The 26,882-nt window shown below is 45.1% G+C and overlaps 1 pseudogene; it reads left to right on the top strand.

The window, feature by feature from the left end:
• Positions 1 to 7,340: 7,340 nt before the first annotated feature.
• Positions 7,341 to 8,293, top strand: LOC141580456 (NADH-ubiquinone oxidoreductase chain 1-like; annotated as a pseudogene).
• The last annotated feature ends 18,589 nt before the right edge of the window (positions 8,294 to 26,882 follow it).

Below are 26,882 nucleotides of genomic sequence, written 5' to 3'. Positions count from 1 at the left end.
ATGCTCATCATCACTGGTCATTAGAGAAAAGCAAATCAAAACCACATTGAGATACCATCTCACATCAGTTAGAATGGCGATCATTAAAAAATCTGGAAACAGATGCTGGAGAGGATGTGGAGAAATAGGAACACTTTTACACTGTTGGTGGGAATGTAAATTAATTCAACCATTGTGGAAGACAGCGTGGCGATTCCTCAAGGACCTAAAAATAGAAATCCCATTTGACCCAGCAATCCCATTACTGGGTATACATCCAAAGGATTATAAATCATTCTACTATTAGGACACATGCACACGAATGTTCATAGCAGCCCTGTTTACAATAGCAAAGACCTGGAACCAACCCAAATGCCCAACGATGATAGAGTGGATAGGGAAAATGTGGTACATGTACACCATGGAATATTACGCAGCCATCAAAAACGATGAGTTCACGTCCTTTGTAGGGACATGGATGAACCTGGAAACCATCATTCTCAACAAACTGACACAAGAGCAGAAAATCAAACACCGCATATTCTCACTCATAGGCGGGCGTTGAACAATTGAGAACACAAGGACACAGGGAGGGGAACACTACACGCTGGGGTCCATTGGGGGGAAATGGGGGAGGGACGGGGGGGTGGGGAGGTGGGAAGGGATAGCATGGGGAGAAATGACAGATACAGGTTAGGGGACAGAAGACAGCAAACCACACGGCCATGTGTGTACCTATGCAACAATCTTGCATGTTCTTCACATGTACCCCAAAACCTATAATGCAAAATAATAATAATAATAATAATTAAAAAAAGAAAGAAACTAGCATCAAAACAACGCAGAGCCTTCCAAATTCATGCAGGTTTTTCATCACATAAATTTTTACAACTTCCTCTGCAGGAGCAAATTATTGCACACTAGATTTTATTTTCTGCCTATGAAAATATGTTTCCAATTATTTATATTCATTCATGTATTCCAATTATTCATTCAGTAGGTGTGTGTGTGTGATGTTAAATGATTTTAAAGTAATGCATACAAAGTTTAGCCTTAAAATGTTGTTTTGTATCTATTATACATCTGAAATGAGCTGTCAGCCTTAATTTTCCCTAACTAACCAGTTTAGAAACCCTTCCACCCCTGTATTTTATTTACCCTTTTATTGATGCATTCTTATATGTTTTTTTTGTTTTTTTTTGTTTTTTTTTTTTTTTCTCAAACTGCTAGTTTGGACTTGTTTCAGCAGCTCCTAAATTGGATGCTACTGAAAGTAACTTTCATTAAAAACTTTGAGATCTATTTCTCACAGGTCAGAAGTTGAATTCTACCTAGATCAGAATGCCATGCTAGAGTGACAGGTCGGCAACTTGGTTCTCTCCTAAGCAGACCTTGTTCTGCTTTTGATCTAGAAGGCATTTGTTTTACTATAAATACTCCTGAGCAGATACAAAACAATACTGAGTGGCTATTTTAATTCTTTTTTCTATTTATTTTATCCAAATCTATAACACTTTGAGTAAAAGGGGGGGAATAAAAATGCAATGTCTTAGCATTTTTTACTTTTGATTTCCTTTGCTATTTGAGGATAAAATAAAATCATTTATGTGAAATAACTTTGTAAATTTGAAAAATTCGACATAAATATAAGCAACTGTTATCTTGCCAGATATTAATTGTAAAGTTAATATCTGGCATTTTCCCAACCAACTTGTAGTCTGACAAATAATGTCTTCCAGACAAGCAAAAACAATCATGAGTCCAAACTTACTGTGTTTCGAGAAAGAGAAAACATCGCAATCTTAATAAATGTTTAAAAAGATCTAACTCTATGCTCCCTACAAGAAACTCACATTAGGTATAAGGAAACATATAGGCTAAATATGAAAGTATATAACAAGATTTTCCATTAAAAAAGTAACCAAAGAAGAGCATAGGTGTCTATACACATATCAAACAAAATTACGGAACAGAGGCCTTGGAGGCAACACCACACATCTACAACTATCTGATCTTTAACAAGCTGACAAAAACAAGCAATGGGAGAAGGATTCCCTGTTTAATAAATGGTGTTGGGAAAACTGGCTAGCAGTTTGCAGAAAGCAGAAACCGGATCCCTTCCTGACACCTTACACTAAAATCAACTCCAGATGGATTAAATACTTAAACATAATACCTAACACCATAAAAACCCTAGAAGAAAATCGAGGCAAAACCATTCAGGACATAGGCATAGGCAAGCACTTCATGACCAAAATACCAAAAGCATTGGCAACAAAAGCCAAAATAGACAAATGGGACCTAATTAAACTCCAGAGCTTCTGTACAGCAAAAGAAACAATCATTAGAGTGAACCCACCACCAACAGAATGGGAAAAAATTTTTGCAATCTACCCATGTGACAAAGAGCTAGTATCCAGAATCTACAAAGTACTAAAACAGATTTACAAGAAAAAAACAAACAAACTCATCCAAAAGTAGGAGAAGGATATGAACAGACATTTTTCAAAAAAAGACATATATGAGGCCAATAAACATATCATAAAATGCTCATCATCACTGATTATTAGAGAAATGCAAATCAAAACCATATTAAAATACCACCTCATGCCAGTTAGAATGGTGCTCATTAAAAATCTGGAGACAACAGATGTTGGAGAGCATGTGGAGAAATAGGAACAATTTTACACTGTTGGTGAGAGTGTAAACTAGTTGAACCATTGTGGAAGACAGTGTGGCGACTCCTGAAGGACCTAGAAATAGAAATCCATTTGACCCAGCAATCCCACTACTGGGTATATACCCAAAGGATTATAAATCATTCTGTTGTAAAGACACATGCTCATGTATGTTCATAATGGCACTGTTTACAGTAGCAAAGATCTGGAACCAACCCAAATGTCCATCGACAATAAACTGGACAAGGAAAATGTGGCACATGTACATCATGGAATACTATGCAGCCATAAAAATTGATGAGTTCATTTCCTTTGTAGAAACATGGATGAATTTGGAAACCATCCTTCTCAGCAAACTGACACAAGAACAGAAAATTACACACCACATAATCTCACTGATTGGCAGGTGTTAAACAATGAGAACACGTGGACACAGAGAGGGGAGTGTCACACACTGGTCTGGGTCTGTTGGGGGGACTGGGGTCTGGGGGGGACCAAGGAAGGACAGCAGTGGGTTGGAGAGGTCAGGGAGGGATAACATGGGGAGAAATGCCAGATGTGGGTGATGGGGGGATGGAGGCAGCAAACCACCTACAACAACAATACTGCATGATCTGCACATGTACCCCAGAACCTGAAGTACAATTAAAAACAAAAACAAAAAACAAAAAAATAGACTTTAAGTCAAAAATTGTCACAAGAGATAAAGAAGGTCATTATATAATTACAAAGGTTTCAATTCATCAAGAGGATATAACTATTATAATGTATATGCAGCCAATATTGAAGCACCTTAGTACATAAGGCAAATATTACCAGATTTGAAGAGAGACAGATGGCAATACAATGATAGTAGAGGATTTCCACATCTCACTTTCAACAATATACAGGTCATCCAGACAGAAAACAATAAGGACCCAGCCGACTTAAACAACACTATAGACCAAATGAACCTATCAAATATAAACCTAACATTTCAATGGAACTGCAACAGAATATATACTCTTTTCAAATGGACATAAATATTTTGACTACAAAACAAGCCTTAACAAATTTAAGAAGACTGAAATAATATTAAACATCCTTTCCACTCACAATGATATTAAATTTAAATTAGAAATCAATAACAGGAGGAAAATCAGAAATTTACAAATATGTAGAAATTAAACAACACATTCCTGAATACTAAGTCAGAGAAGGAATCAAAAAAGAAAATGAAAAAGTATCTTGACACAAGTAACAATGGAAAAATGACATATCAACATATATGAGATGCAGTAAAAGCAGTTCTAAAAGGGAAGTTTATAGTGACAAGTGCCTACATTTTAAAAAAGGGAAATATTTCAAATGAACAATCTAATGTTATACCTGAAATAACTAGAAAAAAGCAACTAAATACAAAGTCAGCAGAAGTAAGAAAATAATAAAGAATGGAGCAGAAAAAAATGAAATAGAGTCTAGAATGACAATGGAAAGATCAACAAAACTAAGATTTGATTTTGGAAAGGTAACACTGATAAATCTTTAGTTATATGATGGAAAAAAGGAGAGATGACTCTCAGATAAGTATAATTATAAATGTAAGAGAAGACATTATAACTGGTAACAAAGAAAAACAAAGGATCATAAGAGACTACTATGAACAATTATGCACAAATTGGATAACCTAAAAGAAATGGATAAATTACAAGAAACATACATCTTACAATACTAACCCATGAGAAAAATGAAACTAAGAAGAGACAAATAAAGAGTAAGGAGACGAAATCAGTAATCAAAACCTCCTAACAAAGAAAAAGTCCAGGACCTGATGGATATGCTGGCAAATTCTAATGAACATTTACAGTAGAATAATTGTTAATCTTTCTCACAGGCTTCCAAAAGAAAGTGAACAATAGGGAACATTTACAAACTAACTTTCTAAGGCCAGTATTACCCTGATACCAAAGGCAGACAAGTACACTACAAGAAAAGAAAATTACAGGCCAACATCCCTGGTAAACAAAGATGCAAAAATCTACAACAAAATACTAGCAAACCTAATAAACAGCATATTAAAACAATTATACACTGTGATCAAGTGGGATTTATCTCTGAGGTACAAATATGGTTCAATATGTACAATTTGATACATCAAATTAACAGAATGTAGGATAAAAATATAACTATCTTAATAGTACAGAAAAAGCATTCCATGTAATTCAACATCTTCTTATAATTTTAAAAAATCTCTCTGCAAATGAAACACAGAAGGAATGTATCTCAACACAATGAAGGCCATAGATGATAAGTTTATAGACTAACATACTCAATGTTAAAAAGTTGAAAACTTTTCCTCAAAGACCAGGAACAAAACAAGGAAGCTAACTCATGCCAGTTCTCAGTATTATACCCAGAAGTCTTAGCCAGAGCAAGTAGGCCATAAAAAGACATATGAGGCATGCAAATCAGAAATAAAAAAGTAAAATTATACATTTGCAGATAACATAATCTTACATATAGAAAACCCTAACGACTCCATCAAAAACTACTAAACAATAAACAAATTCAGTAAGATTACAAGATACAAAATCAACATACAAAAATGGGTTGTTTTTCTATATACACAATGAACTATCCACAAAGGAAATTAAGAAAACAATCCCATTTACAATTGCATCCAAACATAAAATACTAAGGAACAAATTTAACCAAGGAGGTAAAACTTCTGCACATTAAAATCTATAAAACATTAATGGAAAACAAACTAAAGTTACAAATAAATGAAAAAATATTCTGTGAAGCAATACTGACTAGCTCTTATAATCAGCTGGCTGATTATTCTACTTCTAGCTTTTCTTTAAATAAAATAAATTTCAGATACACATAGGAGAGGAAAAATCCTCCAAATTATGTCTGTGTCTACTTCTGAGTGAGAGTCACAAACTTTACAATTAGAACATACAGATTAAGGTACATTAAGCTTTTCCATTAGTACACATAGATTGTTTCATTTTTCATTAAACATAGGTATAGTTATTCCTAAAGCAACAACTAACTATATTAAATGTAATTTTTAAAGGGAAACATAGGAATACTCATGTTTTGGGTAGTCCTTTTCTAATTAATCAAATCATGGTTAAATCTCCAACTGCATTGTGCCCAGGTCTTAATTTACAAAGGTGACTGAGGGATAACATGGAGAGTCTGATGCCATTAAGAGATTTTTAATATTCAGAGTTGCTGAAGAAACAATACGTACAGCATGCCACATGGGGCCTCAAGGGAAAGACACTAAGGTGGTCAGGAGGCAGAAGACAAGAGCAAGAATGCTTAGGCCACCACCTTTATTGGGGCTTCTATAGGAAGGGACAGGCAAGGCAAGATTGGGATTTGCTACATTGAACAGTTTTAGTAGGCATTGGGCTATAGGGGTCATCCCTAGTTGCCTGGCTCATGCCTCTGGGATGATGCCTCTTGGTATATCTGGACCAGTTATAGGAGGTATGACTAACAGTTAAGTTTAAATGTTAAAGAGGGACAGCTCTTCTCTCCCTAGGAAATAAACTTTCAAAGAGAGTAAAACACTTCATTATCATAGTTGACCTAAAAGCAGCCACAAATTAAGAAAGTGTTCAAGAATTTAATGATTTCAATTCTACTCTACGGAGCCCCTAACATCACATTGGACTAATCTATTAATAGAAGCAACAATGTTAGTACAAGTAACAAAAGCATTCTCTCCTGCATAAGCTTATATCAGACTGGAATAACTACTGCCAGTTAACAGCCCAATTATAATAACTTATATTCTAAACACCTTATTAAACTGTTGACTGGACTCAGGCATGTCCTTAAGGAAAGATTTTAAAAAGTAAAAGGAACTTGGCAAACCTTACCCCCACCTGTTTACCAAATACATCAGCTCAAGCATTACCAGTATTAGAGGCACTGCCTGCCCAGTGACACATGTTCAATGGCTATGGTACCCTGATTGTGTAAAAGTGGCATAATTACTTGTTCCCCAAATAGGGACTTGTATGAATGGCCACACGAGGGTCTGTCTCTTACTTTTCATCAGTGAAACTGATCTATCCCTGAAGAGGCAGATATGACCAAATAAGATGAGAAGATCCTATGGAGCTTCAATTTCCTAATAAAAACAACACTCAAAAAACTTACAGGCATTACCTAATCATCCATGCATTAAAAATTTTGGTTGGGGTGACCTCGGTGTACAACATACCTCCAAACAATATAAACCAGGACCACACTAGTCAACTAAATTAACACACATTGGCCCAATAACTTGATCAACAGACCAAGTTAGCCTATGGATAACAGCAAAATCCTATTCTAGAGTTTATATCGACAATGGAGTTTACCACCTCAATGTTGGATCAGGATATCCCAATGGTGCAGCCACTATTAATGGTTCGTTTTTTCAATGATTTAAGTACCACGTGATCTTAGTTCAGAACAGAGACATCCAGGTCGGTTTTTATCTATTCAATATTTCTCCCAGTACTAATGAACAAGAGAAATAGAGCCTACTTCACAAAGCGCCCTAACCCAACAGATGATATTATCTCAATCTAACCAACAATTTCCCTGCCTAAGAACAGGGCTTGTTAAGATGGCAGAGCCCAGTACCCACATAAGACTCAAAGCTTTATAATCAGAGGTTCAATTTTTCTTAACAGCATGTTCATGATTAACCTCCTACTACTAATTATTCCTTCCCCAATAGGCATTTCTGACACTCATTGAACAAAAAATTCTAGGCTATATACAAATACGTAAAGGGCCCAACATCATAGGTCCCTACACAATACTTCAGCCATTCACCAACACAACAAAACTTTTCATAAAAGAATCTTTACGACCCTCCACATCCACTATAACCTTTTACATAACCGCTCGCACCTTAGCCCTTTCCATTGCCCTTCTCCTATGAGCTCCTCTCCCCATACCAGATCCCCCAATCGATTTCAACTTAGGCCTTCTATTTATATTAGCCACATCAAGCCTGGCCATTTATTCAATTCTATGATCCAGATGAGCACCCAATTCAAACTGCACCAACTGGTGCATTATAAACTGTATCCCAGACAATTTCACATGATGTCACCCTAGCCATCATTCCATTATCAGCCCTACTAATTAGCAGCTCATTTAATTTATATACACTCATTACAACACAAGAACATTTCTGACTCCTACCACCATGACTCCTAGCCATAATATGATTTATCTCCACATTAGCAGAAACCAACTGAAATCCGTTCAACCTAACAGAAGGAGAATCAGAACTAGTCTCAGGTTTCAACATTAAATATGCTGCAGGTTCATTCACTCTCCTTTATATTATTATAATAAATGCCTTAACTACCACTATTTTTCTAGGAGCACCCCACACCGTAATTTCACCAGAACTTTACACAATAAATTTAATCACCAAAACCCTTCTCTTAACCACCCTAGTTTTAAGAATTTGAATGAATCCTCAATTCTCCTATGACCAATATATTTATTATGAAAAAAAATTTTTATCACTTACACTAGCACTGTGCATATGATATATCTCAATACCTATTCTAATGTCCAGCATCCCACCCCAAACACAAGAAGTATGTCCAAACAAAAAGTTACTTTGATAGAGAAAATTATAGAATTTTAAATCCTCTTATTTTTAAGGCTATAGAAATCGAACCCACACCTGAGAATTCAAAACTTTCCATGCTATGTATTACATCATGCACTAAAATAAGGTCAGTTAAACAAGCTATTGGGCCCATACACAAAAAATGTTGGTTTAATCCTTCCTGTACTAATTAGCCCACTAGCCCAACTCACCATCTCCCTTACTATCTTTACAGGAACTTTCATTACAACATTATGCTCACACTGATTCCTCATCTGAGCAGATTTAGAAATAAATTTATTAGCCATCATGCCAATTCTAATAAAAAACACAAGCCACCGCTCCACAGAAGCAGCCACCAAATACTTCCTAACACAAGCAAGCACATCCATAATTCTTATAATAGCTATTCTTTCTAACAACCTGCTCTCTGGACAATGAACAATTACTCCCCACATTAACCACCTTTCATCCATAATAATAATAATAGCTCTGGCAATAAAACAAAGAATAGCCCATTTTTCTTTTGACTCCCAGAGGTAAGCCAAGAAACCCCCCTAATACCTGCCATACTTCTCCTCACATGACAAAAACTACCTCCCATCTCATATAGCTTCAAATCTTTCCATCAACACAAATAACCTCCTATTAATTCCAATTTTAGCCATTATAACTGGCAGCTGAGGAGGACTTAATCAAACACAACTACTTAAAATCCTAGCCTATGCTTCAATTACCCATATAGGATGAATAATAGCAGTATTAACCTATGACCCAAACATCACCAACCTAAATTTACTTATCTACTATATTCTAACAACTTCTATGTCCATAATACTTAACTTAAACTTGAATACTAAAACCCTATCACTATCCCACAACTGAAATAAACTAACACGATTAATACCTATTATTTCACTAATTCTATTATCCCTAGGAGGCCTACCATTAATAGGATTCTCTCCTAAATGAGCAATCGAACAAGAGTTTACAAAAACAATAACCCCATTATTCCAATTACCATAGCGATAACTCTACTAAATCTATACTTTTACATACACTTAATTTACTCTATTTCAATAACAATATTTCCTACATCCAACAACATAAAAATAGAATGACAATTTGAAAACATAAAACCCATACTATTCCTTCCTCCATTTATTATTTTTTCCACTCTCCTTCTACATATAATCCTGTCAATATTAATCACAACCAAGAGCCTTCAAAGCTCTCAGGAAGTAAATTATACTTACTTTCTGTATCAGTTCTATGGACTGCAAAATTTTACTCTGCATCAGTTGAACGCAAATCAACTACTTTCATTAAACCAAGCCCTTCCTAGATTGATGGGACTTTAACCCACAAAAATTTAGTTAGCAGCTAAATAACTTAACGAGCTTCAATCTACTTCTCCTGCCATAAGAAAAAAAAGGCAGGAGAAGCCCCAGCAGGACTGAAGCTGCTCCTTTGAATTTGCAATTCAATATGGTAGTATCTCCTCAGGACTGGTAAAAAGAGGCCTATTCCCCTGTCTTTCGATTTACAGTCTACTTCCTCAGCCATTTTACCTTTTTCTACCTATGTTCATCAACTGCTGATTATTTTCAACTAATCATAAAGAAGCAGAACATTACACCTATTATTCAGTGCATAAGCAGAATAGTAGGCACAGCACTAAGCCTCCTAATTCTGGCAGAATTAGGACAGCCAGCAACTCTACTAGGAGACGACCATATCTATATTGTTATTGTCACCACTCACACATTTATTATAATTTTCTTCCTAGTAATACCAATCATGATCGGAGGCTTCGGCAACTGACTTGTCCCCTTAATAACTGGTGCCCCTGATATAGCATTCCCTCAAATAAATAACAGAAGCTTCTGGCTTCTCCCCACATCCCTTCTACTCCTACTTGCGTCCTCAATACTAGAAGCTGGTGCTGGAACCGGCTGAACAATCTATCTATCCTCCCCTAGCAGGATGCCTGGCACACACAGGAGCCTCTGTAGATTTAACTATCTTCTCACTTCACCTAGCAGGTATTTATTCTATCCTAGGAACCATAAATTTTATTACTACAATTATTAATATAAAACCTCCAGCCATAACCCAATACCAAACACCCCTTTTTGTCTGATCCATCCTTATTGCAGCAGTTCTTCTACTTCTTTCTCTCCCTGTTCCAACCACTGATATTACTGTATTACTAGCTGACCGTAACCTTAATAGTACCTTTTTCGATCCTGCTAATGGAGGTGACCCTATTCTATACCAACATTTATTTTGATTCTTTGGGCATCCTGAAGTCTAAATCCTTATCCTACCAGGTTTTGGAATGATTTCTCATATCGTAACATACTACTCCAGCAAAAAAGAACCATTTGAGTATAGGTATAGTATGAGCCATAATATCAGTTGGTTTCCTAGACTTTATCGTATGGGGTCACCAGATATTTACAGTAGGAATAGATATAGATACGTGAGCATACTTTTCCTCCACCACTATCAGTATCATTATCCCTACTGGAGTAAAAGTCTTTAGCTGATTGGCCACACCACACGGCAGCAACATTAAATGATCTCCCACAATACTCTGAGTTCTAAGCTTTAGCTTTTTCTTCACAGTAGGTGACTTAACAGGAATTCTATTAGCCAATTAATCATTAGACATTATTTTACATGACACACATTACATATTAGCCCATTTTCACTATGTGCTATCAATAGGGGCAGTGTTTGCCACTATAGCAGGCTTTATCCACTGGTTCCCTCTATTTTCAAGCTACACGCTTAACCAAACCTGTGCTAAAAATCACTTCACCATAATATTTGTAGGTGTAAACTTAACTTTCTTCCCACAACATTCTCTAGGCCTATGTGGAATGCCTGGATGATACTCCAACTACCTTGATGCACCACTGCATGAAATATTATTTCATCTGCAGGTTCATTCATCTCATTAACTGCAGAGGTACTGATAGCCTTCATAGTCTGAGAAGCCTCTTTCTCAAAATGAAAGTTTTTCCCATTGACAATTAAATAATAACTTAGAATGACTTTATAGTTGTCCGCCTTTTTATTACACATTCAAAGAATCAGCCTATGTAAAATCTTAAAGGAAAAAGGAAGGATTCAAATTTCCAGAAACTGGTTTCGAGGCAATCCCATAAACCCTACAACTCTTTCAAGAAGATCTTTGTAAAATAATTACGTAACATTGTCAAAGTTAAATTATAGAGCAAACTCTATATATCTTAATGGCCCACCCAGCCCAGCTAGGACTCCACAATGCCACATCCCCTATTACAGAAGAACAAATCGTTTTCCATTTGTGTGCACCCTGCCCTGCTACACAGTTCTGGCCCTAACCCCATATGCGGCCCTGTCTACGAGCCTGGCCCTAGCCCTGTTGCTGGTCCTGCCATGGCCCTTGCCTTGCTCTGGCTTTGCCTTGGTCCTGACATTGCCCTTTCCTGGCCCTGGTCCCAGACTTGTCCCTGCCCCTGCATTTCTCTGGCACTGGTCTGGACCCTGGCCCTGCATTGGACCTGCCCTTTGTCCTGCCTTTGCTCTGTGCTATCCCGGACTGGCTCTGCCCTGTGCCAGTGCTGACCTGGCCCTGCCTTGTTCTGGTCCTCCCACTGCCCTCCCCAACTCTATTCTGGCCCTGAACCCTCCCTAGCCAGGCCCAAGCACTCTATTGGATCAAACCTGACTCAGCCCAGGACATTCCCTAACCCTGCCTCAGCCCTTGCACTCAGCTCAGTGTCACTTAGTCCTGGCACTACCTGGCCCTGCCTTGGCACTTTCCCTGCCATCTCTATGGCCTGGCTCTTGTCCTGCCCTGCCCTGGCACAGCACTTGTCCTGATCCCGCCATATTCCTGGCCCTGACCCTACTCTTGGCCCAGACCTGCCATGACTCTTCCCTCCGTGTCCTGGTCTTGACCTGACCCAGCATTGGCCTTGAACTGGTCCTGAACTACCCTAGCTCTGCCTTGTCCTGGCACTTCCCTGGGCTGAGACCTGACCTACTCTGTCCATGACATGACCGTGGCCTTGCCCTGCCCTTCTCTGTCCTGGCCCTGCCATGTGCTGGGCTCAGTGCTTCCCTGGCCCTGTTCCTAGTCCTGCCCCTGCTATGCCTCTGCCCTGCCATTGGCTATGCCCTGTGCTACCTTGGTCATGTTCTGCCCTCACCCTACCCTACCCTGGCCCTGCCTTTGACTCTTCCTAGTCCTGGTTCTGCACTGGCTGTGCCATTGCTGTGAACTCTCACTAGCCCCACCTTGGCCTGGTGCTACACTGGCCCGGCAATGTCCTGGCCCTACACTGGGCATCCACTGACACAGGACCCACTATAAGCCTGCCTTTGCCCTGGCCCCTCCTTGGCCCTGCATTGTCCCTGGACCTGTCTTGGCTGTGGCACAGTGCTAACCCTGCCCTGCCCATGTCACAGATCTGATCATGCTCTGCCCTGGCACTACCATGCCCTGGTTCTGCCCTGGACCTGTGTTATCCTAGTCCTCCCTTGCCCCTGACCATGCCCTGCCCAGACCCTACCCTGGCCTGCAATGTCCCTCCCTATCCTGGTCTTGCCCTGCCCTGGCACTCCCTTTTGTCTGCCCTGGCTCTAGTTCTCACCTAATCCTGCCGTTGACTTGGCCACTCCCTGGCCCTGCCTTTTCCCTGGACCTTCTCTGAACTTGCCCTTACCTGGACCCTTTCTGGCCCTGCCTTATTGTGGAACCTTCAATGTACCTGCACTGCCATCCATTGGCCCTGTCTTTACTCTACACTGGCCCTGCCCTGCCTTGGCTCTCAGTTACCCTACCCCTGCCTTTCCCTGGCTCTGTACTGGCCTTGTCATGTCCCTGCCCTGACCCTGAGTCTGCCCTGATCCTGGGTCTGCTCCTGGAATTGGTCTTGTCACGTCCCTGGAGCATGACCTTACCCCTTGTTTTTCCCTGGCCATGACCCAGCACCAGTCCTGTCCTATCTCTGGCGCTGTCTGGTTCTGGTCCTGCTCTTCCCCAGCCCAGACTGGGCACTGCATTATCCATTACTCTGACCCTGCTCTGCCCTACACTCCCCATGTCAGGGTCCTTCCCTGGGCCTGGGCCTGACTTGGCCATGGCCCTTGACCTGCCACTCTTCTTGTCATAGCCCTGACTCTTACTTGGCCCTGGTTCTGCCCTGGCTCTGGCCCTGGCACTTCCTTGGCCCTGGCCCTGCCCAGGCCCCTAGCAACCCTTGCCTTTCTGTGGCCCTCTGCTATGCTGTCCCTGCAATTCCCTGGCCCTGCCTCTGACCTGGTCCTGCTATGAGCATGCCCTTGGCATTCAGCCTGGCCCTGCAGTGTCCTGCCCTGACCCAACCTACTGTTACCTGCTCTACCCAGCCCTGTCCTGGCCCAACCCTAGCCCTGCCATCAAAGCCTTGACCCTGAACCTGCTCTAGCCCTTCCCTTGCTCTTCCATGTCCTGGCCGTGCCCTCACCCTGCATTCCTGCATGGGCCCTCTCTGCCTTCACACGGCCTTGGCCCTGCCTTCTCAATAGCCTTGCCCTGACCCTGGCCCTATTCTATCATCCTATATCTTGGCACTGTACTGGCCCCACCATAACCTGGCCGATTGCTTACCCTGGCCCCATTCCTAGTCCTGCCCCTGTTATGGCCCTGCCCTGCTTTTGGCCATGAACTGTGCTATCCTAGTCCTGCACTGCACTGTCCCTGGCCCTAACCTGGCCTTCTCCTGCCCTCTCCCTACCTTTCCTTTGTCCTGGTTTTGGTTTTACCCAGGCCCTGCCCTTGCTCTGGACCTTCCCTGGTCCTGCCTTCTCCATGGCCCTGCCCTTGCATTGGCCCTGTCCCTGGAGCAGTCTTGGCCCCCTCTTTTCCCTGGCCCTTCTCTGCTTTGTCCTTGCCTTGGCCCCTTTCTGGCCCTGCCTTGTTGTGGGACCCGTTCTGTCCATGGCAAGGGCATGGCCCCTGGCCGTGCATTGATCCTGGCCTGGCCCTGTGCTAGCCCAATCCTGTCTTGAACTTGATCTTGCCCTGTTCCTGGTCTTGCCCTTTTCCCTGACCCTGCCTGCCTTCTCTCACTCTATCCCCAGCCAAGAGCTGGCCCCAGCCCTGACCTTTGCCACTGCCCTTGCTCCTGACCATGGTCCTGCCATAGTTCTAGCCCTGCCATGGCCCTGCCCCAGCCATGTCCTAGACCTGGCCATGGATCTGCCCCTGTCCTGGCCCTGGCACAAGCCCTGGCACTCACCCTTCCTTGCTTAAGTCCTTACCCTGATCCTAGCCTGGCCCCAACACTGTCCTGGGTCTGATTTGCCTGGGCCCTACCCTGGTACACTGCTCTGGACTTAGCCCTGACACTGGCACTGTTACTGTCCTGGCCCTAGCCCTGCTGTGGCTTAATTTGGTCCTGACATTGCCCTTTCCAGTCCTGGCCCTGGCCCTGGCCCTGCCCCAATGCTTCTCTTACCCTGGTCTGGATCCTAGCCCTGCACTGGAACTGCCCTGTCTCTGCTCTGTGCTGGCGCTGACCTGGCCATGCCATGACCTTGTACTTCCACTGCATTACCCAACCCTGCCCTGGGTTTGTCGTGGTCTTTCCACGTCCCCGACCCCTCGCTGATTCTGCCCTAGCCCTGTCCCAAATCTATCCCTCACTTAGTCCTGGACTTTCCCTGGTCTTTCCTCAGCCTTTGCACTCAGGGCTCCATGTCACTCAGCCCTAGCACAATGTGGAACGCTCGTGGCACTTGCCCCACTTGTCCTGCCATAGCCCTGACCCTAAATTGGCCCTGTACTGGCCCCACCATACCCTCTCTGTGACCTGGTTCCTTGCTCTGCCCTTGCCCTGCCCTAGCACAGCCCTGGACCTTGCCCTTGTCCTGCCATATTCGAGGCCCTGTCCCTACCCTTGTCCTGGTACTGACCTGCCATGGCCCTGCCCTTCTGTGCCTAGCCTTGCCCTCACCCTGCATTATTCTTGCACTGTTCCTGCTCTACCCTGGCACTGCCTTGGCTCAGGTTCTGCCTTCTCTGGGCCTGAACATGTCTGACCTTCCCCTGTCCCTGCCCTGGAACTACTCTGTCCATCTCATGACCCTGTCACTGTTGTGCCCTCATCTGCTCTGGAGCTGCCATACTCTGGGCCCAGTGCTTGCCCAAGCCCTGCTCCTAGTCCTGCCCTTGCTATGGTCCTGCCCTGCCTTTGGCCAGACCCTGTGCTACCTTAGTTCTGCTCTGCTCTGACCCTACTTTGGCCATACCCTGCCCTGGACCAACTTTTATACTATACTGGTCCTTGTTCTGCCCTAGACCGGAGCTTTCTCTGGCCCCTCCCTAACACTGCCCTTGATCTGGCCCTATCCCTGAACCAACACGGCCTGGCCCTACACTGGCCATGGAAATGTCCTGGCCATGCACCAGGCATGTGATGGCACTTGACCAACCCTATACCTGCCTCTTCTCTGACCCCTGCTTGGCCCTGTATCGTCCCAGGACCTGTCCTGGCTATGGCACGGCACTGACCCTGCCCTGTCCATGCCAAAGACCTAACCCTGCTCTGCCACATCCTGGTTCTGCCTTGACCCTGCCCTTCTCCAGCAATCCCGTGGCTCTGTCGTCACTGTCCTGCATTGGCCCTGAACTTACCCTGGCCCTACCCTGGACTTCCATGACCCTCCCTACTCTGGTCTTGCCCTGCCTTCTGGTCTGCCCTGGTGCTGTCCTTGCTTGGACCCTACGTGGCCCTGTCTTTTCATTGGACTTTCTCTGGCCTTGCCCTTGCCCTGGCCCCTCTCTGGCCCTGCCTTGATGTAAGCTATGTTCTGTTCATGTTCTGGCCCTGCTCTTCCATGTCCATGCCCTGCCGTCATCTAGTCCTGTCCTTGCTCTACACTGACTGTGCTCTGTCACGCCGCTGACCTTGCCCTGGCCTAAGCCCATGGTCTTGATATGTCCCTGCCCTGAGCCTGGTTTGAAGGTACTTCCTAGGCCTTGTTCCTGTCATATCCCTGGCCCTACCTGCCCTTATCCAGGCCCTAACACTGTCTTTGCCCTGGCCTGGATGCTCTAACCTGCCCTGCCCTGACATCTTCCTGCCCCAGTCCAGCATGGACTTCCCTTGATCTTCATTGCATTGGCCTTGCCCTCACCCTGCATTGACCCTGCACTGGCCCTCTCTGCCTTGGCACAGATTTGGCACTAGCCCTGCCTTCTCGCTAGCCTTCAGGTGGCCTTGGTCCTGACCTGGACCTACCATGTATATAGCATGCCCCTTGCCCTGTCCTGTCCTCCTCTGTCCTGGCCCTGAACTGGCCCTACCAGACTCTTGCCCAGTGCTTCCCCTGGCACTGTTCCTATTAGTACCCTGGCTATGGCCCTGTCCTGATTTTTACCATACCCTGTGCTATAGTAGCCCTGCCCTGGCCCTGATCTGTCCTTGCCCTGCCTTTGCTTTGTCCTTGTTCTAGTTCTGCCTTGCCTCAGCCCTTACTCTGTCCCTGTCCCTGGCCCTGCATTGGTCCTGAACTGGCCCTGGTCCTGAGCTATCCTAGTCCGTCCATGGCCCTGACCTTGGCCTGAACCTAGACTTGACCCTTTTCCCTGGCCCTGCCCAGCCATTACCCTCGCCCTAGCTCAGACCTGGACCCAGCCCCCACCTTGGTCCACCACTGTGCCTGCTCCTGACCCTCATCCTGCCATGACCCTGCTGTTGCCCTGCCCCTGGCATGGACACTGGTGCTGACCTTTCCCTTGATTAAGACCTTATCCTGACCCTGTCCTGGCCCTGGCTCTGACCCTGTCCTGGCTCTGATTTACTGGGCCCTGCCCTAGTATGCTGTTCTGGGCCTAGCCTTGATCCTGGCCCCATCACTGTCCTGGCCCTAGCTCTGTGGCTGGTCCTACCACAACCCTGGCTGTGGCCCTGCTCTGTCTTTGCCTTGGTCCTGACATTTCTCTTTCCTGGTCCTGGTCCCAGCCCTGCCCTGGAGCTTCTCTGGCCCTGATCTGGACCCTGCCCCTGCGTTGAAACTGACCTGCCTTTAACCTATGCTATCCTGGCCTGGCTCTGCCCTGTAGTGTTGCTTACCTGACTTTGCCTGTCTTGGTCCTCCCACTGCCCTGCCCAGCTCTGCCCTGGTTGTGTCCTGGCTTGGTCCAAGCTCTGACCTCTCCCTGGTCCTGCCCTGGCACTGTCTTAGATCTAACCCTGACTCAGCCCTGAGCCTTCCCTGACCCTGCCTCAGCCCTTGCATTCAGGTCTCAGTGTCACTCAGCCCTTGCACTACTCAGCCCTGTCTCGGAACTTCCTCTGCCCACTCTATGGCTTGGCTCTCGTCCTGCCCTGCCCTTGCCTTGCCCTGGCTCTAGTCCTGTGACAATCCTAGCTGTGGCCCTACCCTTGACCTTGCCCTGACCCATCATTACCCTGTGGTTTTGAGTCGTGGCCTTATCCTCACCCTACGCTGGCCTAGCACTGATCCTGCTCTACCCTGGCTCTGCCTTCTTCTCCCTGGCCTTGCCCTGGCCCTGCACTGGGCTGAACCCAGGCTTATTCTGTCCATGACATGGCCCAGGCCCTGCCCTCCTCTACCCTGACCCTACCCTGCACTGGGCCCAGTGTTTACCTTGGTCCTATTCCTAGTCCTGATCCTGCTCTGACCCTCCCTGTTTTTATTTTTTTTTTTTTATGTGTGCATTTTTATTGCATTTTAGGTTTGGGGGTACATGTGAAGAACATGCAAGATTGTTGCATAGGTACACACATGGCAGTGTGGTTTGCTGCCTTCCTTTCCCTCACCTGAATGTGTCATTTCTCCCCATGCTATCTCTTCCTACCTCCCCACCCCCCATCCCTCCACCATTTCCCCCCAACGGACCCCAGTGTATAGTGCTCCCCACTCCGTGTCCATGTGTTCTCATTGTTCAACACCCACCTATGAATGAGAACATGCGGTGTTTGATTTTCTGCTCTTGTATCAGTTTGCTGAGAATGATGGTTAACAGGTTCATCCATGTCCCTACAAAGGACGCGAAATCATCATTTTTGATGGCTGCGTAATATTCCATGGTGTATATGTACCACATTTTCCCTATCCACTCTATCATCAATGGGCATTTGGGTTGGTTCCAGGTCTTTGCTATTGTAAACAGTGCTGCAATGAACATTCGTGTGCATGTGTCCTTATAGTAGAATGATTTATAATCCTTTGGATATATACCCAGTAATGGGATTGCTGGGTCAAAAGGGATTTCTATTTTCAGGTCATTGAGGAATCACCACACTGTCTTCCACAATGGTTGAATTAATTTACACTCCCACCAACAGTGTAAAAGTGTTCCTATTTCTCCACATCCTCTCCAGCATCTGTTGTTTCCAGATTTTTTAATGATCGCCATTCTAACTGGTGTGAGATGATATCTAAATGTGGTTTTGATTTGCATTTCTCTAATGACCAGTGATGATGAGCATTTTTTCATATGTTTGTTGGCCTCCTGTATGTCTTCTTTTGTAAAGTGTCTGTTCGTATGCTTCACCCATTTTTGAATGGGCTTGTTTGTTTTTTTCTTATAGATCTGTTTTAGTTCTTTATAAATTCTGGATATCAGCCTGTTGTCAGATGGGTAGACTGCAAAAATTTTTTCCCATTCTGTTGGTAGCCGATTCACTCTACTGACTGTTTCTTTTGCCCTGCAGAAGCTGTGGAGTTTGATTAGGTCCCATTTGTCTATTTTGGCTTTTGTTGCCATTGCTTTTGGCGTTTTGGTCATGAAGTCCTTGCTTACACCTATGTCCTGAATGGTTTTGCCTAGATTTTCTTCTAGGGTTTTTATGGTGTTAGGTCTGATGTTTAAGTCTTTAATCCATCTGGAGTCAATTTTGGTGTAAGGTGTCAGGAAGGGGTCCTGTTTCTGCTTTCTGCACATGGTTAGCCAGTTTTCCCAACACCATTTATTAAGCAGGGAATCCTTTCCCCATTGCTTGTTTTTGTCAGGTTTGTTGAAGATCGGATGGTTGTACATATGTTGTATTTCCTCCGAGGCCTCTGTTCTGTTCCATTGGTCTATATCTCTGTTTTGGTACCAGTACCATGCTGTTTTGATTACTGTAGCCTGGTAGTATAGTTTGAAGTCCAGTAGTCTGATGCCTCCTGCTTTGTTCTTTTTGCTTAGAATTGACTTGGCTATGAGGGCTCTCTTTTGGTTCCATATGAAGTTTAAGGTGTTCTTTTCCAGTTCTGTGAAGAAGGTCATTGGTAGCTTGATGGGAATAGCGCTGAATTTGTAAATTACTTTGGGCAGTATGGCCATTTTCACGATGTTGATTCTTCCTAACCATGAACATGGAATGTTTCTCCATCTGTTTGTGTCCTCTTATTTCGTCGAGCAGTGGCTTGTAGTTCTCCTTGAAGAGGTCCTTTATGTTCCTTGTTAGTTGTATTCCTAGGTAGTTTATTCTCTTTGTAGCAATTGTGAATGGCAGTTCATTCTTGATTTGGCTCTCTTTAAGTCTGTTACTGGTGTATAGGAATGCTTGTGATTTTTGCATGTTGATTTTGTATCCTGAGACTTTGCTGAAGTTATCAGTTTCAGGAGATTTTGGGCTGAGACGATGGGGTCTTCTAGATATACAATCATGTCATCTGCAAATAGAGACAATTGGATTTCCTCCTTTCCAATTTGAATACCCTTTATTTCTTTTTCTTGCCTGATTGCTCTGGCTAGAACTTCCAGTACTATATTGAATAGGAGTGGTGAGAGAGGGCATCCTTGTCTAGTGCCAGATTTCAAAGGGAATGCTTCCAGTTTTTGCCCATTCAGTATGATATTGGCTGATGGTTTGTCGTAAATAGTTTTTATTATTTTGAGATACGTTCTGTCAATACCTAGTTTATTGAGGGTTTTTAGCATAAACGGCTGTTGAATTTTGTCAAAGGCCTTCTCTGCATCAATTGAGATAATCATGTGGTTTTTGTCTTTGGTTCTGTTTATGTGGTGAATTACGTTTATGGACTTGCGTATGTTGAACCAGCCTTGCATCCCCAATATGAATCCTACTTGATCATGGTGGATGAGCTTTTTGATATGCTGTTGTAATCGGCTTGCCAGTATTTTATTGAAGATTTTTGCATCTATGTTCATCATGGATATTGGTGTGAAGTTTTCTTTTCTTGTTGAGTCTCTGCCGGGTTTTGGTATCAGGACGATGTTTGTGTCATAAAATGATTTGGAAAGAATTCCCTGTTTTTGGATTGTCTGGAAGAGTTTCAGAAGGAATGATACCAGATCCTCTTTGTGTGTCTGGTAGAATTCGGCTGTGAACCCATCTGGACCTGGGCTTTTTTGGGGTGGTAGGCTCTTAATTGCTGCCTCACCTTCAGACCTTGTTATTGGTCTTATTCATGGTTTCGGCTTCTTCCGGGTTTAGGCTTGGAAGGATGCAGGTGTCCAGGAATTTATCCATTTCTTCCAGGTTTACTAGTTTATGTGCATAGAATTGTTTGTAATAATCTCTGATGATGGTTTGGATTTCTGTGGAATCTGTGGTGATATCCCTTTATCTTTTTTTATTGCATCAATTTGGTTATTCTCTCTTTTCTTTTTTATTAATCTGGCTAGCGGTCTATTTTGTTGATCTTTTCGAAAAACCAGCTCCTGGATTCATTGATTTTTTTGAAGAGTTTTTTGTGTCTCTATTTCCTTCAGTTCTGCTCTGATCTTAGTTATTTCCTGTCTTCTGTGAGGTTTTGAGTTTTGTTCATCTTGCTCCTCTAGCTCTTTCAATTTTGATGATAGGGTGTCAATTTTAGATCTCTCCTTTCTTCTCATGTGGGCAGTCATTGCTATATATTTTCCTCTAGAGACTGCTTTCAATGTGTCCCAGAGATTCTGGTATGTTGTGTCTTCGTTATCGTTGGTTTCGAAGAACATGTTTATTTCTGCCTTCATTTCGTTGTTTATCCAGTCAACATTCAAGAGCAAGTTGTTCAGTTTCCATGAAGCTGTGCGGTTCTGAGTTAGTTTCTGCATTCTGAGTTCTAACTCAATTGCACTGTGGTCCGAGAAACTGTTTGTTATGATTTCCGTCCTTTTGCATTTGCTGAGGAGTGATTTATTGTCAATTATGTGGTCAATTTTAGAGTAGGTGTGATGTGGTGCTGAGAAGAATGTATATTCTGTAGATTTGGGGTGGAGAGTTCCATAAATGTCTATTAGGTTTGCTTGTTCCAGGTCTGAGTTCAGGTCCTGGATATCCTTGTTGATTTTCTGTCTGATCTGTCTAATATTGACAACGGGGTGTTAAAGTCTCCCACTATTATTGTGTGGGAGTAAGTCTCTTTGTAAGTCATTAAGAACTTGCCTTATGTATCTGGGTGCTCCTGTATTGGGTGCATATATATTTAGGATCGTTAGCTCTTCTTGTTGCAGTGATCCTTTTACCATTTTGTAATGTCCTTCTTTGTCTCTTCTGATCTTTGTTACTTTAAAGTCTATTTTATCAGAGATGAGAATTGCAACTCCTGCTTTTTTTTGCTCTCCATTTGCTTGGTAGATCTTCCTCCATCCCTTTATTTTGAGCCTTTGTGTATCCTTGCATGTAAGATGGGTTTCCTGGATACAGCACACTGATAGGTTTTGGCTTTTTATCCAATTTGCCAGTCTGTGTCTTTTGATTGAGGCATTTAGTCTATTTACATTTAGGTATAGTATCATTATGTGTGAATTTGATATTGTCATTTTGATGCTACCTGGCTGTTTTGTTGGTTAGTTGATGCAGATTCTTGATTGTGTTGATGCTCTTTTACCATTTGGTATGTTTTTGGAGTGGCTGGTACTGGGTGTTCCTTTATATGTGTAGAGCCTCTTTCAGGAGTTCTTGTAGAGCAGGTTTGGTGGTGATGAAATCTCTGAGTACTTGCTTGGTCACAAAGGATTTTATTTTTCCTTCACTTATGAAGCTTAGTTTGGCTGGATAGGATATTCTGGGTTGAAAGTTCTTTTCATTAAGGATGTTGAATATTGGCCTCCAATCTCTTCTGGCTTGTAGGGTTTCTGCTGACAGATCTTCTGTGAGTCTAATGGGCTTCCCTTTGTTGGTAACCCGACTTTTCCCTCTGGCTGCCCTTAGCATTTTCTCTTTCATTTCAACCCTGGTGAATCTGATGATTATGTGCCTTGGGGTTGCTCTTCTTGAGGAATATCTATGTGGTGTTCCCTGTATTTCCTGTATTTGAATATTGGCCTGCCTTGCTAGGTTGGGGAAGTTTTCCTGGATAATATCCTGAAGAGTATTTTCCAGCTTGGATTCATTCTCATCACATTCAGATACACCTATCAAACGTAGATTAGGTCTTTTCACATAGTCCCACATTTCTTGAAGATTTTGTTCATTCCTTTTTGTGCTTTTTTCTCTGTTCTTGCCTTCTCTTTTTATTTCATTGAGTTGATCTTCGACCTCTGATATCCTTTCTTCTGCTTGGTCAATTTGGCTGTTGAAGCTTGTGCATGCTTCGCGAAGTTCTAGTGTTTTTCAGCTCCATCAATTCACTTATATTCTTCTCTATGTTGTTCATTCTCGTTAGCATTTCGTCCAATCTTTTTTCAAGGTTCCTAGTTTCTTTGCATTGGGTTAGAACATGTTCTTTTAGCTAACTGTAGTTTCTTACTACCCACCTTCTGAAGTCTGATTCTGTCATTGCATCACACTCCTTTTCCATCTGATCTGGTTCCCTTACTTGTGAGAAGTTGTGATCCCTTTTAGGAAGAGAGGTGTTCTGGTTTCGGGAGTTTTCATCCTTTTTGTGCTAGTTTTTTTCCCATTGTTGTGGGTTTATCCACCTGCTGTCTTTGTAGTTACTTTCAGATTGGGTCTCTGAGTGAGCTTCTAGTTTGTGGATGCTGAAGTTACTTCTTCTTCTTCTTCTTCTTTTTTTTTTTTTTTTTTTTTTTTTTAAGCTTTCCTTTTAACAGTCTGGCCCCTCTGCTGTAGGACTGCTGAGGTCCTCTCTGGGCCCTGCTTTCCTGGGGATCACCTGCAGCAGCTGCAGAACAGTAAGGGTTGCTACCAGTTTCCTCTACCACTACCTTTGTCCCAGAAGGATGCTCGCCAACTGTCAGTCCGTTCTCTCCTTTATGAGTTGAGTCTCTGGATCTATGGGGGTCAGGAAGCTACTTGAGGAGACCGTCTATCCTTTGTTGGGGCTCAAGTCCTGAGCTGTGAGCTCCGTTTTTCATTCAGAGCTGCTGGGTTGGTACATTTAGGTCTGCTGCAGCTGAACTCATAAAGCACTTTTTGTTCCCAGGTGCTCTGTCCCGGAGAGTTAGGGCTTTATGAGTTTCCGTTGTGCTGCTGCCCTTGTTTTCTCTTTCAGGTCTGCCCCGCACAGCTAGCAGCCCACCTGGCCACTGTCTGCCTGCAGAGGCTTTGCTGAGCTGCTGTGGGCTCCGCCCAGCTGCCCTGTGCTCTTCCCTGCAGTCCTGTTTATATGGGCATAGTTAGAACTGCCTGGGCAACGGTGGCCCCACCTCTGTTATGGCAGACTCTCTCTGTTGTGGCAGGTTGCCTCGGCAATGGCGGCCTGCCTCTGTAGCGGTGGAGAGTCTCAGTAGTTGCCTATGCCCCTCCCCCTCCGAGCCAGACCGTCCTTGGTTCAGCTGTCCTTGCTTTGAAACGCTCAACCCAGAGGGTTTCCAATTACTGTTTTTGTTTTCCTTGTTGTTGGGGATGGGGGGTGGGACCAACTGAGCCTCATCACCTAGCTCCCTGACTCAGAGTCTTTTTTTATATTTTTTAAGTTGAACGACCCAGCATTCCAGTCGCTTGTTGAAAAGGCGCTGGGATCTCCCGTGCTGCGACTCACTGAGTCTGCTCAAACAGCGGTGCCGGCTCCTGGCAGATTTTTTGCCTAGGAATCTCCTGGCCTGGCTAGCTATTTCAGATGAATGGGCAACTCTGCCATCTCAGGGCTCCAATCGCCAGCTAAGAGGGCTCCCAGACCGGTGGATTTTGTACGGAGAACTGCAGCAACAGGGCATGGTCACAGCAGCCGCGCGGGCTGAATCAGCCCCGCGGGGGCCAAAACAGCCGCACTGGCCAGAACAGCGGCGCTGGCGACCCCTCTGCCTGGGTTTCTCCTGGTCTGTGGGCAATAAAAATGCATCTGGAAATGTGGCGTCCACTCACCCTCTGCACTTTCACTGGGAGCTGAAGTCCTGAGCTGTTCTTAGGCGGCCATCTTCCCAGCATCCCCCCTTGTCAGTCCCTCCCTGTTTTTATACATGCCCTGTGCTACTTTAGATCTGCCATGCCCTGAACCTATGCTGGCCATAACCTGCCCTGGCATTGCCTTTGCCTTGTGGTACTGGTTCTTCCCTGGCCTTGCCCTTGCCCTAGACTCTCCCTAGGCATGCCCTTGCTCTGGCCTTGTCACTAGGCCTGTCCTTGCTCTGGCCTTGTCCCTGCCCCAACTTTGACATGGCCCTATACAGGCCCTGGAAATTCCCTGGCCCCACACCGGCCATGCCTTGGCATTGGACCCATGCCTGTCTTTCCCCTGGCCCCTCCTTGGCTCTGTGTTGTCCCTGGACCCACCCACCTCAGCTACGGCACGGCACTTTTCCTACCCTGTCCTGTTTCTACCATGCACTGGTTCTGCCCTGGCCCTGCCTTTCCCCACTCATTCCCTGGCCCTGTGCTACTCTAGTTCTGTGTCAGCCCTCACCTTGCCCTGGTCCTAACCTGGTGTGCCACGGCCCTCCCTACCCTGACTTTGTCCTGCCCTGGCACTCCCTTTGGTCTGCCCTGGTTCTGATTCTGACCCGGCCCAGCCCTTGTCTTGGTTCTTCCCTGGCCCTGCCTTTTACCTGGTCCTGCCTTTTACCTGGTCCTTCTCTGGCCTTGCCCTTGCCCTTGCCCTGTCCCCTTCCTGGACCTGCCTTTTGGGCTCCGCCTGGTCCATGTCCTAACCCAGGCCTGTCCTGCACCTACCCTGTCATCCCCCAGTCCTTACTTTCTCTACACTGGCCCTGCCGTGTCTTGGCTCTGCACTATTCTATCCCTGCCCTACTCTGGCCCTGTGCTGGCCCTGACCTTGCCATGTCCCAACCCTGGCCTATCCTACACCTACCCTGCCATCCCCTGGTCCTTACTTTCCCTACACTGGCCCTGCTGTGTCTTGGCTCTGCACTACCCTATCACTGCCCTGCCCTGCCCTGCCCTAGCGCTGTGCTGGCTCTGACCTTGCCACGTCCCAATCCCTGGCCTATCCTGCACCTACGCTGCCATCCCCTGGTCCTTACTTTCCCTACACTGGCCCTGCTGTGTCTTGGCCTTGCACTACCCTACCCCTGCCCATCCGTGGCCCTGCACTGGCCCTGACCTTGCCATGTCCCAACCCTGGCCTATCCTGCACCTATCCTGCCATCACCTGGTCCTTACTTTCCCTACACTGGCCCTGCCATGTCTTGACTCTACACTACCCTATCCCTGCCCTGCCCTGGCGCTGAGCTGGCCCTGACCTTGCCATGTTCCAATCCCTGTCCCTGCCTTATTTCTGGCTCTGGTCTTCATCTTGTCATGTTCATAGCTGTGACTCTACCCCTGGTATTTCCCTGGCCATGAACCAGCCCTGGTCCCACCCTGCATCTTGCCCTGCCCCACTTCTGGTCCTTCTATAGTCTTGCCCTGACTAGGCCCTGCCCTACACTACCTATGCCACGGCCGTGTCCTGGTCCTGACTTGGCCATGGCCCTCACACAGCCACTCATCCCACCATAGTCCTGACACTAACTTGGCCCTGGTCCTGCCCTGGCTCTGGCCTCTCCCTTCTATTGGCTGGCCCTGTTCTGTCATGGCACTGTTTTGGCCCTGTCCCTGCCCTAACCCCTACATGACATGGCCTTTCCTTGGCCCTCTGAGATGGTGGGTCTGCTATGTCTTGGTCCTGCCTCTGCCATGGATCTGCTCTGAGTGTGGACTTGGCATTTAGCCTGGCCCTGCCCTAAACCTGCCCTGCTTTGTACCTGGCCCTGCAGTGCTCTGCCCTGAACCAACCTTACCATTACCTGGGCTAACCGGGCCCCACCCTGACCGTGACTTGGCCATGTCCTATCCTGCCCCTGTGCAGGCTCTGCCTTGGCCCCTCCCTTACCCTGACTAGGCCATGTCCTACCCTCCCCCTGTCCTGGACCTGCACTGACCCCACCCTGACCCTGACTTTGCCATGTCCTATCCTCCCCCTGTGCTGGCTGTGCCCTGGCCCCATCCTGACCCTGACTTGACCATGTTCTATCCTCCCCCTGTGCTGGCTCTGCCCTGGCCCCACCCTGATCCTGACTTGGCCATGTCCTATCCTGCCCCTGTCCTGGACCTGCACTGGCCCCACCCTGATCCTAACTTGGCCATGTCCTAACCCGCCCCTGTGCTGGCTCTGCTCTGGCCCCTCCCTGACCCTGATTTGGCCATGTCCTATCCTGCCCCTGTCCTGGACCTGTGCTGGCCCCACCCTGACCCTGACTTGGCCATGTCCTATCCTGCCCCTGTCCTGGACCTGCACTGGCCCCACCCTGACCCTGA

Source organism: Saimiri boliviensis, chromosome 11, assembly GCF_048565385.1.
Source record: "Saimiri boliviensis isolate mSaiBol1 chromosome 11, mSaiBol1.pri, whole genome shotgun sequence".
Taxonomy (NCBI): Eukaryota; Metazoa; Chordata; class Mammalia; order Primates; family Cebidae; genus Saimiri; species Saimiri boliviensis.
The sequence above is the reverse complement of the archived record's forward strand: the minus strand, read 5'-3'. Positions and strand labels throughout refer to the sequence as shown.